At 42.0% G+C, this 19256-nt stretch overlaps 1 pseudogene; it reads right to left on the reverse strand.

Annotated features, from left to right (window-relative positions):
- Positions 1–291: 291 nt before the first annotated feature.
- On the reverse strand, positions 292–18582 carry LOC112230072 (annotated as a pseudogene).
- Between the last annotated feature and the right edge of the window lie 674 nt (positions 18583–19256).

Raw genomic sequence — 19256 nt, forward strand, 5'->3', positions numbered from 1 at the left:
CAGAACTAAAGTCTCACATAATTTGGTCAGATGCTCTATTACCATGTATGTTTAAGTAATCTTTTTGTCCCTGTTTGTCCCTGTGATCCATAAATCAGTCTATGAATTGTGAGAGTGGTTACATTTCTCCAGCCTCATCCCTCAGCTGTTTACCAAAAAAAGGGACCACTTTTTGGGGGAAAACACTTTGTTGATGTTGGAATCCCAGATTGCTCCTTTCATTAAAGTACAATATTTTTATGGTATTAAAAAGCTGTTTGCTGAGTAATAAGTCCACAGTCACAAAGGAAGTGTATGTAGATCTACATGTTTTTAATCAATGCTCAACATTTCACCATGAAAATCATATTTTATGCATCACAGGAAAATGGTAAGACTTTGATCTTCAATACTTTGGTCTTGTTTATTCAGCAACTTCTTTTCCCTGTAAGAAGAAATAAATAATATAATGGATCAGTAATAATAATGAACATGATAAATATATATATCAAGCATTTAATGCTCAGTGCTCAGCTTGGATTTTCAATTTTGAAGTACTGTGTATATATATATTATAAGTACTATATCATCTTTTTTGTTGTTGTTGCCCTTCCTGGAAAGTTCCTCTTAGAGATATTAAATACAGTTGAGTGTAAAAGTTCAGTATTGACCTCTGAGAAGACTGAATCATAGGTGGTGTTGATGTGGTCATATCTGAACATGAGTCAGGTACAGGTTTAGCAGCAGTTCTGTACCTTTCCAGAGTCACGGGTCTTGGCTCTGAGCTTGTTGACCTGAGTCTCAGCGATGTCAGCACGCTCCTCAGCCTCCTCCAGCTCATGCTGAACCTTCCTGAACTTAGACATGTGCTGGTTTGCTGCTTCCTCCTGGGTGAGGAAAAGAGAGGGAGAGCAGAACATCAGCATTTAAAGTTTGAAGCTTCAGGTAGCAAATATAAATAATATTTTCAGAAAAACACATATTGGCAGATTTAGGATAGCAATGTCTACAGGGAGATATATGATACTGCAGAGAAAGTGAGTGTCAGAATGGGAACAAACCGCTGCCTCCAGCACTACCACTAGACCAGCAAATTCATATTCAACCCCCTCTCCTTTAAGTTGGTAACACATAAGAGGCACTCACAAATGCGCATAATTTCTTCAGCATTTACTTGCACTATCAATTATAATTGTTGACTGGTGTGCTGTAGCAACACTTCAACTAAACCGTATGGACATTACGTTTTGTAGGGAAAAAAACATTTTCCATTGTATGCTTTCAGAGTATTTGACCTAGTCTGTGACTCACCGCTTCCTCAGCCTGCCTCTTGTAGGCCTTCACTTTCATCTGCAGCTTATCTACCAGGTCCTGAAGTCTGTTAACGTTCTTCTTATCCTCCTCAGTCTGTGGGAGAAGATCAAAGAATCAATGTCACAATAGTTTTATACACAAACCTCTCTGTGTTAGTTCATTCTTCACAAACTTGACACTTTCTCTTACCTGGTAAGTGAGCTCCTTGACTCTGCGCTCATACTTGCGAACTCCCTTAACTGCGTCTACACCTCTTCTCTGCTCGGCCTCCACCTCAGTCTCAAGCTCACGCACCTTTGTGGAACAAATACATGTAGGCATTTATTTGAGGTGGTGAAATCAAATCAGACCTAACAACTATTTGTAAAACGGTAGAATCTTCTACCCAGTCAAGGAGGCACAATTGTTATCTGTTCCTATGTACTCTGTAATTATAACAACAACTTTTCATTATCTAGGTCAGTGGTCCTCAACGTGGAATTTACATTTCAATTTGTTTATGTTTATTTCTAGCAAGAACAGATTAAACAGCCCGGGTTCTTTGGAAAATGTTCAGAGGGTGCAATACAGTACAATGTAATATTATTCATCCACAATTTATGTTAATAACTCTTAGATTAAACTACGGGTCTGGGAGGCTCACAACTCAATTCTTCTTGTATTTGACATATGACTTTCAACCATTTAGTCATGCGTTTTGTGGTGTATGGTGCAGTACCAGTACGGCGACTAGAGGCCGCCACTCGCATGTTTTAATGTTGTGACATTGCTTCTATTATGGAGCTCGCGCTCTGGCAGTTGAGAGAAGTTTGCCAAGTGAGCCAACAGCAAGACAGAAGCACCGACATAAATACATTTTTATGTCTTTATTTTGAAAGTAAGCGAGTGGAAAAACACCATATTCAAGACGGCAAAGTTTCTGGAGTATGTACATATGTTTGTTGAGGTATTATGTTGTATTTTCAGGTTTTACGAACTTATTAAACTCCGGTAGCCTACAAGCTAATTCAGCCATTAGCCTGCTAGCCGGTAGCCCCGCATAGCAACGCTAGCTTCCCTAGCAACGGCCAGTGAATGAGACGTAACAATAGAGAGAGAAATTATTACGATGACATCAATTCGATGAATGTATATTATATTCTGTGTTGATATTTATTGTGAATTGTTATTATTATTATGATCGAAATTAGAAGAAGTCTTGATCCAATACCTTTTTATTTAAAGGTCTTGGATCAACTCCACTAAATAAGTGTACAATTATTATAATTTGTTTTGTTGTGATCATAAATCCACAGTAATTTAAGCTTTAAAACTGCAACATTTTCTCACAGATGCAAACAAGGGGGACTTAAAAATGTTATTTCCCAGGGCCTGAGACTTGATTAGTCCAGTCATGCACTGCAGAAGTCATAGTAAATCTGCGTGGATGCTATTTTTGATGCACTTTAAAGTAGGAGTTGTGTTCTGATATTGTGAAGGTGGTCCCTGATGAATTCGCTACCACAAAAGGGGTGGTCCCCGATGCAAAGAGGTTTGGGAACCCCTGATCTAGGTGGGTTATTGTGAGAACAAGTCATTAAACAATGTTCCTGTTTATTTTTTATATGATCAAATACATTTCCAGCAATCAGTCTTTCAATCCACCCTAATCCACCCTGCTGGTATCTCACCCTGGACTCCAGTTTCTGGAGCTGCTTCTTGCCTCCCTTCATGGCCAGATTCTCAGCCTCATCCAGGCGGTGCTGCAGGTCCTTGACTGTGACCTCCAGGTTCTTCTTCATCCTCTCCAGGTGAGAGCTGGTGTCCTGCTCCTTCTTCAGCTCCTCAGACATCATGGCCGCCTGGAATAGTAGTTTGTTTATTTTATGCACCAATCATAACGTCCCTCTGAGATCTTTGTTGTTCTTAACCAGCCCAGCTACCGTTGGCACTTGGGGACAAATCAAGTTGATGTAATTCAAGGACTCACATCAGTGATTGCCTTCTTGGCCTTCTCCTCTGCATTCCTGGCCTCCTGGACGATGTCGTCTACCTCTCCCTGCACCTGCACCAGGTCAGTCTCCAGCTTCTTCTTGGTGTTCAGAAGGCTGGTGTTCTTAAGAAGGAAACAAGACGATTTGTTTGACTCTCAAGATAACTTGCAAGTCACAAGACTGAAATTCTGAACATCTAAAGCAAGCACTGTCAAATTCCAGGTGGGTTTAAATAGTATGCTTGGTTGAGTTTCATTAGAAATGGCTTTTGACCCATACCTGGGAGTGCAGCAGTCCAACACGCTCGCTGGCGTCTACCAGCTCAGTCTCAGCCACTTTGCGGCCTCTCTCTGTCTGCTCCAGAGCAACTCTCAGCTCCTCGATTTCAGCCACCATCAGACCGTTTCTGCGCTCCACCATGGCTGCCTGCTCCTTCATGTCTTCTGCGACACGGACGGCGTCATCAAGGTGCAATTGGGCATCCTGTGGTTCACAATGACATACGTTCATTAGGACTTGTGGAAGTAGGGGTGATAGGATCGATCAGTGATAGAAATGTTCACTGGGAAGAATTTCCCCAGTATCGCTACCTTTAGTACATAAACCACTCTATTCAAATCCTCTGTTCTATTATTTTCTACAGATTCACAAAACAAACAATCCCTCTCCATGTTCAGGTGTTTGAACCTGATGTCCCAGTCCCTTTACCTTGAGCTGTCCCTGGACATTCCTCAGCTGTTTCTGGGCCTCAGCGGCCTGCCTGTTGGAGTGGCTCAGCTGGATCTCCATCTCGTTCAGGTCTCCCTCCATCTTCTTCTTCACCCTCAGGGCATCATTCCTGCTCCTGACCTCAGAGTCCAGGGTGCTCTGCATGGAGTCAACCACCCTCTGGCTGTTCCTCTTGATCTGCTCCATCTCCTCATCCTTCTCAGCGATCTTCCTGTCCACCTCACCCTTGATCTGGTTCAGCTCCAGCTGCACACGCAGAATCTTGGATTCCTCGTGCTCCAGTGTTCCCTGGACAAACAGAAGCAGTCAGGCCAATTGTGTTCAATACATTTGGATGTAGGAATTAAATATATATGACTACAATAAACTCCAATACAGGGATTATTGGACTGTAGCTGGCGTTGGCTAGTGTAACACTGCTTTCCCATCAAACAGCTGTAGTTTGTACCTCAGCCTCCTCCAGAGCGGTCTGGATCTCAGACTTCTCTGTCTCCACGGTCTTCTTGGCCTTCTCCAGCTCATGGATGCTCTTGCCAGTCTCTCCGATCTGCTCAGTCAGGTCAGAGATCTCCTCTGCACACACACACACACACACACAGAAGCCACACACACACACAGAAGCAATTTAGACTTGGGAGATTTTCAGTGGATATCGCCAATGCACTGAAGTTGACATTGAATCATATTAACAGCAAATCACATTGCTAATAAAACATGAGCCAAATAGAATTGCTGTCAAATGCTCACGTTGCAGGTTCTTGTTCTCTCTCTTCAGAGTCTCCAGATGATCCAGGGCCTCCTCGTAGGAGTTCTTCATCTTGAAGAGTTCAGTGCTCATAGAGCGAGCCTCCTTCTGAGCTCCTTCCAGCTCAGCCTGGCCCTCCTCATACTTCTGCTTCCACTCTGCCAGAACCTAGGAGAATCCATGGGATTTTCATCAGAAGTCATTGATGAAGAGTTTTGAATAATAAATATGCTACAAGTTTACTACAATTGATCTTATAGCAGTCAGTAAATATCAGCCTATGGTGAGGTTTATTCATTTTCACCTTGTCAAAGTTCCTCTGCTTCTTGTCGAGGTTGGCGGCCAATGCGTTGGCTCTCTCAACATCAATCATGAGGTCCTCCACCTCTCCCTGCAGCCTCTGCTTGGTCTTCTCCAGGGAGGCGCACTTGGAGTTGGTCGCCTCAATGGTCTCCTCAGCATCCTGCAGACGCTGGGCCAGCTTCTTCCTGTTGGACAACAGAGGTTGGTTTTATGGAGTGATACATATGTTTCAATACATATTGATGTAACTTTTTCTCAGAGCCCCCTACCACCCTCACCATCCACACCATATCTGAGTTTTTCTGTTGCGTGCAACTCACTTGGCCTCCTCCAGCTCCTCTGTGCGCTGGATGGCATCAGTTTCATACTTAGTCCTCCACTGAGCCACCTCACTGTTGGCCTTGGACATGCCGCGTTGCAGCTCTGCCTTGGCCTCCTGCTCCTCCTCAAACTGCTCCCTCAGGAGGTCACAGTCATGGCGGGCAGACTGAACACCGTGGGCCAGTGCATTTTTAGCCTGTGAGAAAGAAAGACAAAGACAGATGAGAGAGAGAGTCAAAGAGATGACAGTAGGAGTCTCTGAGGGTGGAGAGACAGTAGGAGTCTCTGAGGTGGAGAGACAGTAGGAGTCTCTGAGGGTGGAGAGACAGTAGGAGTCTCTGAGGGTGTAGTCACCGTCTATATGAAGATATGGCTCTAAACTCTCCATCTTGGGTCCCTTACCTTGACCTCCTCCTCAATCGCCCTCTTCAGCTCCTCCACCTGCTGGGTGAAGGCCTGTTTTCCTCTGGTCAGCTGAGACACCAGGGCTTCCTTCTCCTCCAGCTGGCGGCCAAACTCACCTGCAGGGACAGAGGGACATCTTGTTAATAGGGTCTCTGTTCTCTAAGATTGAAAATGTATTTTGAGGTATCATAGGGCAATGTTAGGTGGTGAATAGTACAGTATAAACTATGTGGATATAGCCCCCAATACATTATTGTGTTCTACTGAAGGAAAGCATTGGCTTGTTGTTCATTGTTGATGGTACCATTTTCTGTCAGGAGTCTGGCTCTCTGTCCGCTGATGTCGTTGACCTGGCGAACATTCTCATCATTCTTAGTCTTCAGCTCACTCAGCTGGTCCTCAAGAGTACGGCACATCTTCTCCAGATTGCCCTGTTAGTGAAACATGTTCCATCATTACTTTATATATGTGACTCCTGTCAACTTCAGTTCACTTGAATGGTGATGTAGTTGACCCTCCTCAACACTGCTTGATCAAAACATCACTACTCACCTTAGCCTTGGCGACGGCCTCCATGTTGCTGGAGAGGTCATCAATCTCCATCTTGTACTCGCTCTTCTCCTTCTCCAGCTTCTGCTTGACACGCTGCAGGTTGTCGATCTGCTCCCGAGCTCAGCCACACTGTCGGCCTGCTTCTTGCGCAGAGCGGCGGCTGTGGCCTCATGCTGCAGGGTGGACTCTTCAAGATCACGACGCAGCTTCTGGAACTCAGCCTCACGCTTCTTGTTCATCTCAATCTGAGCAGCAGTGGCGCCTCCGGCCTCCTCCAGCCTCTCGCTGATCTCCTCAAGTTCCCTGGAGAGATCGGCCCTCTGCTTCTCAACCTTAGCCCTGGCAGCACGCTCAGCCTCAATTTCCTCCTCCAGCTCCTCAATACGGGCCTAGAACAGGGGTAGGAGCAGGGGGATGAACACTACAATACAGTTGAAACAATTGAATCTCACAAAGTAATAATAGTATGTATAATTTGTATAAATGTGTAATAAAAAGCCAGTTACACTAATATATTCAGTAGACAGTGTCCCATGCAGGAGCCAAACCCTCAAAGGTAAGAAGTTAGACAGAGGACTCTAGATGGATAGAAGCCATTTTAACATGTATATTGTCATTGAGGGCTGAGTGGGGATGGTAAGAAGCACCAACAAGAAACACCATCTTCCAACCTACTGAGCCATCAGAAGCCACCTGGAAAACTGTCTGCTGCCAGAAAAAGTATAATTTTTTTAAAGGAAATGATTCAAGTCTGTGCTTTTCTGTACTGGAGCTTATATCCTGTACTGTACCTGGAGTTCCTTGATCTTCTTCTGCAGCTGAGCTCCCAGAGACTGCTCATCCTCAATCTTGCTGAGGAGCTGGGTGGTCTCAAACTCCTTCCTAAGAAACACAAACACGTTGATTGCAGAGTTGGTTTTGGTTTGATAGTGTAAAGGCAGAGAATCATACCATTCACTTTGCTTTTAAGAATCACATGTAAATGCTAATTCATAATTACAAGTATTAGTCAAGAACAACCATTATAGCAGGTAATACTGTAGTCATTTGTTTGTGTTTACTTCTTGATTTTCTCATCAGCTTGCTGCTTGTCATTCTCCAGGTCCATTATGGACTCCTGGGCCAGTTTCAGATCTCCCTCCAGCTTTCTCTTGGATCTCTCAAGGTCCATACGGAGCTTCTTCTCTTGCTCCAGAGAACCCTCAAGCTAGAAGATAAAAACACATATATTGTTAAAATCTAAACAACTGAAGATAATATCATCTTACATACTATCATGGCCAAAATGTCAAACTCCACTCACGTCGTCCACTTGCTGTTCCAGCTTGGTCTTGGCCTTGGTCAGAGTGTTGACTTTGTCCTCCTCTGCCTGCAGGTCATCCAGTGTCTGCTGGTGGGCCTCTGGAGAGGGCTTTCTTCTCCTTGGTCAGCTTGGCAACACTCTCATCCATAGACGCCATCTCCTCTGTCAGGTTTTTAACCTGTAAATGGCCACAACATAATTATATCACCACAAAGGGGAGATTTAGTTTGTTTATACTTCACCATAAAGGGGAAATTTAATTTGTTATATATTGCATTCATTTCACCATTTACTGAATGGCATCAACAATTACATGTACTTTATTTAAATAGATTCAACACTTATTTTAGATGGCCAAATAACAGTGTGTTCACCAGCCAGTGTACTGTCATGGAAGTCATAAATGACCTGGCCCCATGAGAGGGGAGCAGAACATGCAATGAATGTTGGGAGTACCCCACAACTGAAATTCTACTATTGTGTCATAATATTTCCTGCACCCACAATACAACTTGAATTCCATTTCTGTTAAGCTATGTTTTGAGTTGATTATTGCTTGGTTAGACTGTCTATGGTAAAACACAAGACCTTGTTTTCAGTGGCGTGCTTCTCCTTCTCCACTTTGGCCAGGGTGAGCTCCAGGTCATCAATGTCCTTCTTCAGCTCAGAGCACTCATCCTCCAGCTTCCTCTTCTTGGCAGTCAACTCAGCATTGATCTCCTCCTCATCCTCCAGCCTCTCGGTCGTCTCTTTGAGTTTGGCCTCCAGCTGGATCTTGCTCTTGATGAGCCCCTCACACCTTTCCTCAGCATCGTTCAGACTCTCTCCTTCCTGGTTTCAGAACAGGAGTAAACAAATCAGAGGCCTCACTTTGTGTATTAAAATATACATTTTACTCAGAGGTCAGAGCAAATCAATAGAAATTCATGAGATATATAACATTGGCAATACAAATTTGTGTTCATATGGATTTGTATTCATGTGTATGTAAATTTGCCTGTGATGATTGTTGTTTTTTCACTCACAGATGCGACTTGGAGCGCCAGGTCGTTCTTCTCTTGCGTCAGGGCCACCAACTTCTCCTCCATTTGCTTCTTCGTGGACAGAGCCTTGGCCAGGTCTGCTGTCATCTTCTCATAGTTCTCCTTCATGTTGGCCAGCTCCTTCTCAGTCTCAGCGCTCTGCAGCAGGGGCTTGATCTTGAAGTACAACTTCATCCATGGCCAGGTTTTGACATTCATGAATGAGCGGATGTTGTACTGGATGGCGTAAACTGATTCTCTGATCGACAGAAAGGACAGAGTGACATGGTGAGTGACATGCTTAAAGCTACATTCTGGGATTAGATGAACAACAAAACAGAACCAACTGCCACTGTTTGTTTACAGCTGAGGAATGGGGCTCGGGAAATGTAACCCCCCTTAAATTCATAGACAGTTCTCTAGATGCAAGATCTGACAGGTCGCGCATGCTAAGCTCATGAGACATTTTATATTCTTCCCAAGTATGAATGGGTAAATACCACACATTTAAATGACAATTGAACAGCCAAGTCTCAAACTGCAGCTATTAAGCTAGAATCCTTAGTTGCTACATCCATTTCTGGACTAAATTAATTAACCCAAAATCTTTAGTAGACCATTATAAGATGTACTTTCTCATTCTGAACAACTCACAGCATGTAATCATAATGCATTAGATACAGGTGGTTGACAGAAAGCTTTGCCAAGATGTCTACTATTCCTCACCTCCTCTCCATCATCTTGGTGAACTCTCTCCTCATGAGGAATCCACGGCTGAGAGCCTGGACCATGCCGACCAGAGTGGCCAGCTTCTCATCTCTCATCTCCTCCAGGACACCCAGCAGACCGGCTTTGAAGAACACCTGAGACACAGGTTAACATGGTCAATGGAACCACAGATAGAAAGGGTTGAATCAAAAGAGGGGAACAACACCTCTAGATTGATTTGAACAACATTAACTTTGCAATGGTTACAAACAAACCATGGGAGAGGTTGTTTCTAAGTTGTTAGACATTGTACAATTGTAGATTAATAATGTACACAGATGCAGATAACTGCAGCCATACCACTCTAACACAATGCACATGATAATGAGTTTAGATTCTCTTCTATACTTGTGATGAATAAACAGAACAATGTTTTTCCACCTTTTTCATTAGTTAAATGTAGAAGCAAGAACAAAAGGATGGATAGATCACCTGGAGAGATTTTATATGGTACAGATTTAAATTATTATTCCAGTTGTGTTTTGTTGTCAGCTTTTATTGGGGGTTTTTGACTGACCTTGGTGTGTCCAAACTTGTAATCCTCGTGATTCACATCAATGGACCCAAGCAGCTTCTCAGAAGCCTTCTTGTTGTCCATGAACTGGCCCTCAGGGATGACACTGGCATTCAGTACTTTGTACCTGAATAAAGATAGATTATTTACATATGTGCAGTTGTAGGTTGGTTATATTACGTAAAAGGTAAGCTTATCCTTGGAGCAGATCTGTGAGCATGTGTGCATTTATGTTTGTGTACCTCTGCTTGAAATCAGCATAGATGATTCTGCTGGGGAAGCCCTTTCTGCAGATCCTGATACCCTCCAGTACACCATTACACCTGAGCTGGTGGATAACCAGGAAGTTCTCCATCAGACCTGGTGAAACAAACCAAGTCTCTTTTAATACTAATAAACAGGTTAAAGATTGGAATGGTTGAGGTTACTGATACTGTACTGATTAGATTACATATTTAACTCAATATTTCTTGTACCTGGAGTCTTTGACTCGTTGGGGATCAGGCAGCGCACAAAGTGAGGATGAGTGCTCCTCAAGTTGGTCATCAGCTTATGTAAGTTCTCCTGTAAGAGGGTTACAAACCATTTTCTCAGACATCATTTATGATAATCAATGCAACTTTTGAAGGACTGAATATACAAATTTCAAAAGCTCACCCTGAACTGGGAGGACACAGTCTGCATGGAACCACCCTTCTTCTTGCCTCCTTTCTTGGATGTATCTGTTAAAATGTGGAAAAGTTAAATATAACTAGAAAAGTACATTTCCTAGAGTGGGTGGAATGAATAAAATAATTAGAAGAGTATGTATGAAATCTAGAGTGGTCTTGTCTTCAGCAAGCACACTAATTATAAACCAGAGAATCTCTGGTTAACTTCACACTTATCTAGAGGCAAATGCTGCCAATCAGATTGTGTAGAATAACACCTATTGTATGATTAAATTAACCCAGTAATAAACCCTGAGAAGTGTGATACATTCAAAGACTTTAAAGAACATTTGGTTGTAACAAGTGCTTTAAATTAAATATTGTGACGTGATGCTAGTCTTACCCTCAGGTGGGGCAGCAGGATACAGGGCAGCCAAAAGTTTGACTGAGGACTTCCCGTACAACTGACAAACTGAGTCGTTCAGGGGGTCCTTGTTCTTCTCCAGCCACCCAGTGATGTTGTAGTCCACAGTTCCGGCATAGTGCACCAGGGAGAAGTGGGCCTCTGCCTTGCCTTTGGCAGGCTTGGGCTTCTCAAACGCCTTTGTTTTGCCAAGATGCTGGGAGTACAGCTTGTCCTTGAAGGTAGTGTCTGAAGACTTGGGGAACATGCACTCCTCTTCAAGGATGGAGAAGATGCCCAATGGCTTTACGAAAAGAGATGTATATCAAATTAGTGATATTTCCATTTAGGATCACATTTATTCCTTTTGCAAACATTCTATTTGCGGATTACATTAATTTAGGATACATTGAGTTCTCAACAGTCAGATACGTTGTACCATTATAATCCTCACAGACATCTTACCTTCTCAATAAGCTCAATGCAGGCAGCCAAGTCCATGCCGAAGTCAATGAAGGCCCAGACGATTCCCTCCTTCTTGTACTCCTCTTGCTCCAGGACGAACATGGTGTGGTTGAAAAACTGTTGCAGTTTCTCATTGGTGAAGTTGATGCACAGCTGCTCCATGCTGTTGTACTGTTGATGGAGTTTTAAAAGGGATCATTTCATCATACAAGACTGTAATCCATCTCAATCACAACTAATTGTCTTGTTCTGGTCTCATACTCACATCAAAGATCTCAAACCCGGCAATGTCAAGCACACCGATATAGAACTGCCTTGGCTGCTTGGTGTCCAACATCTCATTGATACGGATGACCATCCACAAGAACATCCTCTCATAGATGGACTTGGCCAGAGCACTGACTGAGTTGTTAACCTGCAATGATAATACCTCAAATTAATATATGAGATATTGACCATGTCCAGTGATAAGGTGATACGAGCTTGGAAAAAACATCACTGTGAAAAAAGCATAGCACTCATCTCCACGAAGAAGCCTGTGCTCAGAAAATGTTAGATGCTGTGTTTAACAGTCTTACCTGAGCCACAGTCTGTCCCTTGGTCACATACTCGTTGCCGACCTTCACTCTGGGGTAGCACAAAGCCTTCAACATCTCAGCTGAGTTCAGGCCCAGCAGGTAGCCAATTTTATCAGCCACTGGAGAGAGAACCAACAACAACAGACTCAGGGACACAAGATCACTTGTTTCTGATTTCACACTGACAAAATAGTTTGGCTATCTTTTTTGTGGGTTAGGTTTAGGTTCTCTCACATATCCATCATTTCAAATAGTTTCTGGAGGTTGGAATTGTGTCTTAAAAATAACTCCTGCCTGACTACACTGGGTGTACAAAACATTAGGAACACCTGCTCTTTCCAGGCCATAGACTGACCAGGTGAAAGCTATGATCCCTTGTTGATGTCACCTGTTAATTCCACTTCAATCAGTGTAGATGAAGGGGGGAGACATGTTAAAGAAGGATTTTTAAGCCTTGATACTGTTGAGACATGGATTGTGTATGTGTGTCATTCAGAGGCTGAATGGGCCTGACAAAATATTTATGTTCCTTTGAACAGGGTATGGTAGTAGGTGCCAGGCGCACCGATTTGAGTGTGTCAAGAACTGCAACGCTGCAGGGTTTTTCACACTCAGCAATTTCCTGTGTGTATAAAGAATGATCCACCACCAGAAGGAAATCCAGCCAACTTGACAAAATTGAGGGAAGCATTAGAGCCAGCATGGGCCAGCACCCCTGTGGAACATTTGAGACACATTTTTCAAGTCCAGGCCCTGACAAATTTATGCTGTTCTGAGGGCAAAAGGGGGTGCAACTCAATATTAGGAAGGTGTTCCTAATGTTTTGTACACTCAGTATATTTCCATCTTTGGGAATGGGACTATAATGCTTTATATATTGTATATCTATGAGTGGGACTCACCCTCTGTGCCGTCTGGCTCGGCCTGCTCCTCACGTTGCTTCTGCTTGAATTTCAAGTTGCCATGGTGCAATACAGCTCCTGTCAGCTTGTAGATGGCCTGCTTCTCTTCATTAGTGAAGCCCAGGATGGTAATGGCATCCTGGCATTAAAGAGGAAGTACAACAGTGATGAACTGAATGGTCATTTGGTATGTGAAAAAAATACATGAAGATTCCCAGCTGCCACCAAGTTGGAATTTCACAGTACATTCAGTGTGTATGGTGGTCCTATCCATTCCATATCTAGAGTTTGGTTAACCCTTTGTTTGACTCACGTCTGTGGCATCCAGCTCGTCATTGTCATTGATGCTGGCCACAGTGATTTGTCCCTGACTACACATGGGGAAGTCGTAGGGGTTGGTGGTGATGAGCGCCATTTCTGTGGACAACAGAGAACAGCTTGTCAGTTAAATCTCTTAGAATTCTGCTCTCCTACTTTACATTATCTCTCCCTCCTTTACTCAATAGATGGACTCAATGATACATGTAGTATATAATGAATAGCATCAAAAGAGGAGACTGAGACTTGTGGACTAGTGCATCACAGTGCATTACTTGATAGATATTTCCCAGAGACCTTCCAAATGTCTAGATGCCTTGTTATCTTGGATGTACTCATTGTAATAGTATTATTAGTGTGGATTATTGTGTGGAGGGATTGAGGGTAGATGAAGCATGGGACAAATAACAAACAAAAGACAACTATTGTAAAATACATTGTGTATGTAAAATTTAAACTGGAAGTAGAAGCCTAAGTATTGTTGTCCCAATTAGGGGAGGGATGGTAGGGTTTGGGAAGGAATAGGGTCAGGGGACTGAGACTTGTGGACTAGGGCATCACAGTGGTAGGGATAGATAGGGTTCCCAAAGAGGTTCCAAGGGTTAGGGGATGCCTTAGGGTTATGGGAGTAATGGTGGGGATTATTAGGGTTGGGGATTATGAATATTTTTAGGGGAAAATCTGGGTGGGAATCATTTTCTCTGGACCTCTACTTTGTCGTACCAACTATGTCAGGTTTGTGGCCTGTCATCATCTGGAAGAAGATGTGGTAGCCTCTCTCATCGGGCAGCTGGAAGGACACTCTGGACTTCTCCAGCAGGTCTGAGAGAGAAAGAGAATGAGTGAATAATACACAGAGAAAAAGAGAAGAGAACATGGGATAAAATTACATTTGATGATATGATCTCCAAAAAATAATCTGTATGAATTTAGGAAAGCATTGAGAATCAATCAAAACCAACTCACAGGTTTCAATGTCAGCTTTAGCCAGTTTACCACCTTGGAAGTGAATCCTAATGAATTTACCCTGTTGAAGATTATGGGGGTTATAAATAGGTCAACAAATTAATCTTAACATTTTACTTTGATAGACCCCTGTAAATGTTAGTTTGTTGGACAGATGTTGGATCTATTGATACAGATATAGGAGCTTGATGTAGGATCCAGTTTGCTACAGCAGGGGGAAAATCCTGCAGCACAGTAAATGTGAATTATTAAGTGGATTGCAAATCATTTTTTAAAAATTGGTAGGGGTTGATATTTTTTTTTATTACTACAGCAAATCAAGAGTAAAATGTTAAAGTGTATACTATAGGGAACTAATGAAATACATTTTTCCAATATAAGTTAACTTCCACAGTATGCCCTTCATACTTACAAAGCGAGACGAGTTGTCGTTCCTCACTGTCTTGGCATTACCGTAAGCCTCCAGCAGAGGGTTAGCTGCAATGATCTGATCCTCAAGAGACCCCTGATTGAGACAAACACAAGTTTCTCAGAAACTGGTAAGCTGGTAAAGTTTGTTTTTCTTCATTGCTTGAAATGTGTTAAAAAGGCAAACACAAGAACAACCGACCTGCATTTTGCTGGGGTCTACTTCCTTCTTCTTCTCTCCACCAGACACTGCAATGGTGGCAAAGTACTGGATGACACGCTTGGTGTTGACAGTCTTTCCTGCACCGGATTCTCCGCTGGTTTATATGACAGAGAAAGAGGGGTTTTAGTTACATGTTTGAGTGTCAGATTGGCTTTCTCTAAGAAATAGCATAGAAAAATACACTGTTAACCTGTGTTCTGACATAAGTCTTTAACAAATAATCCTTCTCATTGACTCGTTATTACACATAACCTGATGCTCTAATCCATCCATAATGTCATGTATTTCATCACACCAACTGACACAACTTATTACAATAGAAACACTTTCTCAAGTGACATTTTAGTAAACCACTTACGTAATCAGGACGGACTGGTTCTCCTTATCTGGAACCAAAAAACACATTGCTTATCATACTCAAAACACATGGGGACATTATTTAATTCATAGCATCATCATGAATTTCACTTTGGAGCATTTTCCATTCAAGGGTAGTGAGATCAGATATTCCCAGCAAACTGTTCTAACCTAGACTAGAAAACAGTAGATACCTCTCTGAAGCATATTCCATTGATGCATCCATTAATCTATCCATAAGCACTTAATTGACTTTGAGATCCATATGTCCTTATGGACATCCATCCATCCATCCATCCATGAGAGCTCGTACCAATCAGCATGAACTGAAAGGCGTTGTCAGAGACGGAGAAGATATGGGGTGGAGCCTCCATCCTCTTCTTCCCTCTGTAGGCATTGACAACCTCCATGTCGTACACTGGGAGCCACTTGTAGGGGTTCACCGTGGCACAGAAGAGCCCCGAGTAGGTCTGGATGAAAGAATAAATAAATGAGGGGATTACTAAAGTCAGATGTTCTTTTACCTGGAATTATGTGAGGATGTGGGTGTTCTTTGGTTTACTGATGTGGGTCTACTGTACTGATATGTTTTGGTTTCTACCATTCATTACAGTGGTGTCACTTTACCGAGCTATATTGTAGGCTGCAAAAGTATATATTTTTATACTAATACAATTGCTTGAAAAAAAGTATTTTGTTTTTAACAAGTAATATATTTCTCTCTCAAAGAGATCGGGGTCAGAATTATAGAGGTCTATTTTCATGTCATCCGACCAAAGCACTGGTTGAAATCCAAGTGTCAGTTCCATTTTAGTAAACTCCAGCCGTTTACATTTGTTGGATGACACGAAAATAGAGCTCTTTGGGTAAGCCAACCAGTGATGGGTTTGGTGCTGAAATTAGAATGCATAAGCAGAAAAGAACCCCAATTCCTACTGTAAAATACGGTGGTGGATCTTTGATATTATGGAGCTACTTTGCTTCCACTGGTCCTGGGGCCCTTGTTAAGGTCAATGGTATCATGAACATTATCAAGTACCAGGATATTTTAGCCGAAAACCTCGTTGCCTCTGCCAGGAGGCTGAAACTTGGCCGCAAGTTAATCTTCCAGCAGGACAATAAACCCACATTCACATGTAAATCTGCAATGAAATGGTTAATTGGCCACAAAGTCAACATTTTTGCAAAGGCCATCTCAGTCTCGGGACTTGAAACCCATTGAAAACCTGCGGTTTGAATTCAAGTGGGTAGTCCATAAGAATGTCAAGGATCAGGAAGGATTCTGTATGGATGAGTGGTCTAAGATCCCTCCCAACTCATAAAACATTTTAGAATACATTTTTGCTCATATTTATCAAGAGTGTCAATATTGTTTGACTCCTCTGTATGGGTAGTACTGTATTTATGTATTTCTTATGTTCATGTATGTGTGTGTTTGTATGTGCAGGTTTCTTACATAGATCATCCATGCTGCATAACGCTCTTTGAGGTTATACAACACAGAGGCTTCATTCAGGTAGGTCATCATGGCCATGTCCTCAATCTTGTCGTACTTAGGGGGGTTCATCTCATAGATGTCTGCCTCTTTGAACTCTTTTCCTTCCTGAAACAGTCAGAAATCTAGATTACAACACAGATCAAACTGGACATGACTGAATGCTTTTTTGCTCATTAAATACAAGTTGAATCATAAAAAAAAAAATCCATATTTAATCCAACTACTTGGTTATCACCCACTGACACATACATGGTGATTCTTGACTAGTCAACATGAGAAATGTGTTAGTTATATACTGCCTTCATAAAACAATTAAATGCTTCAAAAAGTGTTCATACCCCTTCATTTATTCCAGATTGTGTTGTATTACAGCCTGGATTCAACATTTATTAAATAGATCTTTTTAAAATAAAATGTTGCACATTTATTGATAATGAAATACAGAAATATCTCATTTACATAAGTATTCACACACCTGAGTCAATACATGTTAGAATAACCTTTGGCAGAGATTACAGCTGTGAGTCTTTCTGGGTAAGTCTCCAAGAGCTTTACACACCTGGTTAGTACAATAATTCCACATTATTCTTTTTTATATTCTTCAAGCTCTGTCAAGCTTGCTAGACAGCCATTTTCAAGTTGTGTCATAGAGTTTCAAGCGAATTTAAGTCAACTGTAACAAGGCAATTCAATGTCGTCTTGGTTAAACAACTCCACCGTATATTTGGCCCTTGTGTTTTAGGTTATTGTCCTGCTGAAAATATTAAGTGTGGTATTCAATCGTGTTGAATTTGCTCCAAACATAACACTTTGTCTTCAGGACATGAAGTTAATATCTTTGCCACATTCTTTAGAGTTTTACTTTTAATGCCTTATTGCAAAAATAGGATGCATGTTTTGGAATATTTTTTCATTCTGTATAAGATTTCTCCTTTTCAACTCTTTCATTTAGGTTAGTATTGTTATAATGTTGTTGCTCCATCCTCAGTTTTCTCCTATCACAGCCATTAAACTCTGTAACTGTTTTAAAGTCACCATTGGCTTCATGGTGAAATCCCTGAGTGATTTCCTTCCTCTTAGGCAACTTAATTAGGAAGGGCGCCTGTATCTTTGTGGTGACTGAGTGTATTGATATACCATCCAAAGTGTAATTAAAATGTTTTTGTTTTTTTACCCATCTACCAGTAGGTTCCCTTTCTTTGCAAGGCACTGGAAACCCTCCCTGGTCTTAGTGGTTGAATCTGTGTTTTAAATTCACTGCTTGACTGAGGGACCTTACAGATTATTGTAGGTGTGGTAATCAGAGATGAGGTAGTCATTCAAAAATGATGTTAAACACTAGTATTGCAAACAGAGTGAGTGCATGCATGTATGTGTATCTTTTTTAAAAACTTTTTTTGTTGTTGACATTTTCTTTAAGAATTTAGATGATTTTTCAAGGAATAGTGTAATTGCACAAACTTGAATACTTTTCAGATCAGGCTTACCTCCTTAGTGCCGTCAGGTTTCGTGACTGTTACAGTACACTTCCCGTCGGCCCTGGCAGTGACCAAACCCTTGAGGTACAGCTCCGCCTTGTCTGTCACGTAGCAGGAGTTCTTTGAATCAAAGGGTGCGGTTTGTGCCTCAATCCTCTCCCTCTCAGGCTTACGGAGGTATATGGCAGCCTTGCCGTAGATTTGCATCTCCGCGTCCGTACTCATGGTGACGGATAACTAGGAAAGAGATGAAACATGATTGACTCTGTGGTGCTTCCTCCCCAGTCAACAGAGTTAGGTGAGTAGTATCTCTCTCAGAATATTCTCATCACTTTTTATGTGGAGACTCAAACCATGTCTCACCTTCTTTTCCCCTCCTACAGATGAATGTGTACTTCTTAGAGGACCCTGTGAAACGAGAGTGTTGTGAAAACACACAAGTCTAAATGCTCATCATTTAGCCGTCAAAATCATTTTGGCAACTCACTTTACTACACATTCAAATAATTACCCCTGGAAGCCCAGTTACATTCTAGATCCCCCTCAATGTATGTAAATGAGAGTTACAGATAGGAAGTAAAACATTTTAAATCAATGCCACTTTATTGCATACTGTCAAATCTTACAAGAGACATGCATAACTTAATTCAAACACTGCAGTTAGCTACTGCCTCAGTTGCTGGGTGCAAACATGAGACAAATGTAAAAGTTGGAGAGGTCTTACCACAGAGGAAGAAGGTATCTGACTTATGGATGCTGGGGCCTCAGCCTCCTTATATCTGGTTGGAAGTGCCAACCAAGCAACAGTTAATTATGGACCACTCTGGGGAAGGACATGGATTGTAGGAGAGACCTCCCCCCCAGACCTGTGTGTCTGTGTCTCACTAGCCCCTCCCACTTCCAGGAGCACCACACTCCCATGACATTACTTTTTAATGTCATATTTGTCTCTGAATTGAATTTCACTGAATTTACATAAAGTAGATATGTCATTGCTAATAATTATTATAATGTCAAAAAAATGTGTTTGATTTATCAAATTGATTCCAATGTTACTCCCACTGACCCTCAAATACTGTAAT

This window comes from Oncorhynchus tshawytscha, unplaced genomic scaffold (genome assembly GCF_018296145.1).
Source record: "Oncorhynchus tshawytscha isolate Ot180627B unplaced genomic scaffold, Otsh_v2.0 Un_contig_1368_pilon_pilon, whole genome shotgun sequence".
Taxonomy (NCBI): domain Eukaryota; kingdom Metazoa; phylum Chordata; class Actinopteri; order Salmoniformes; family Salmonidae; genus Oncorhynchus; species Oncorhynchus tshawytscha.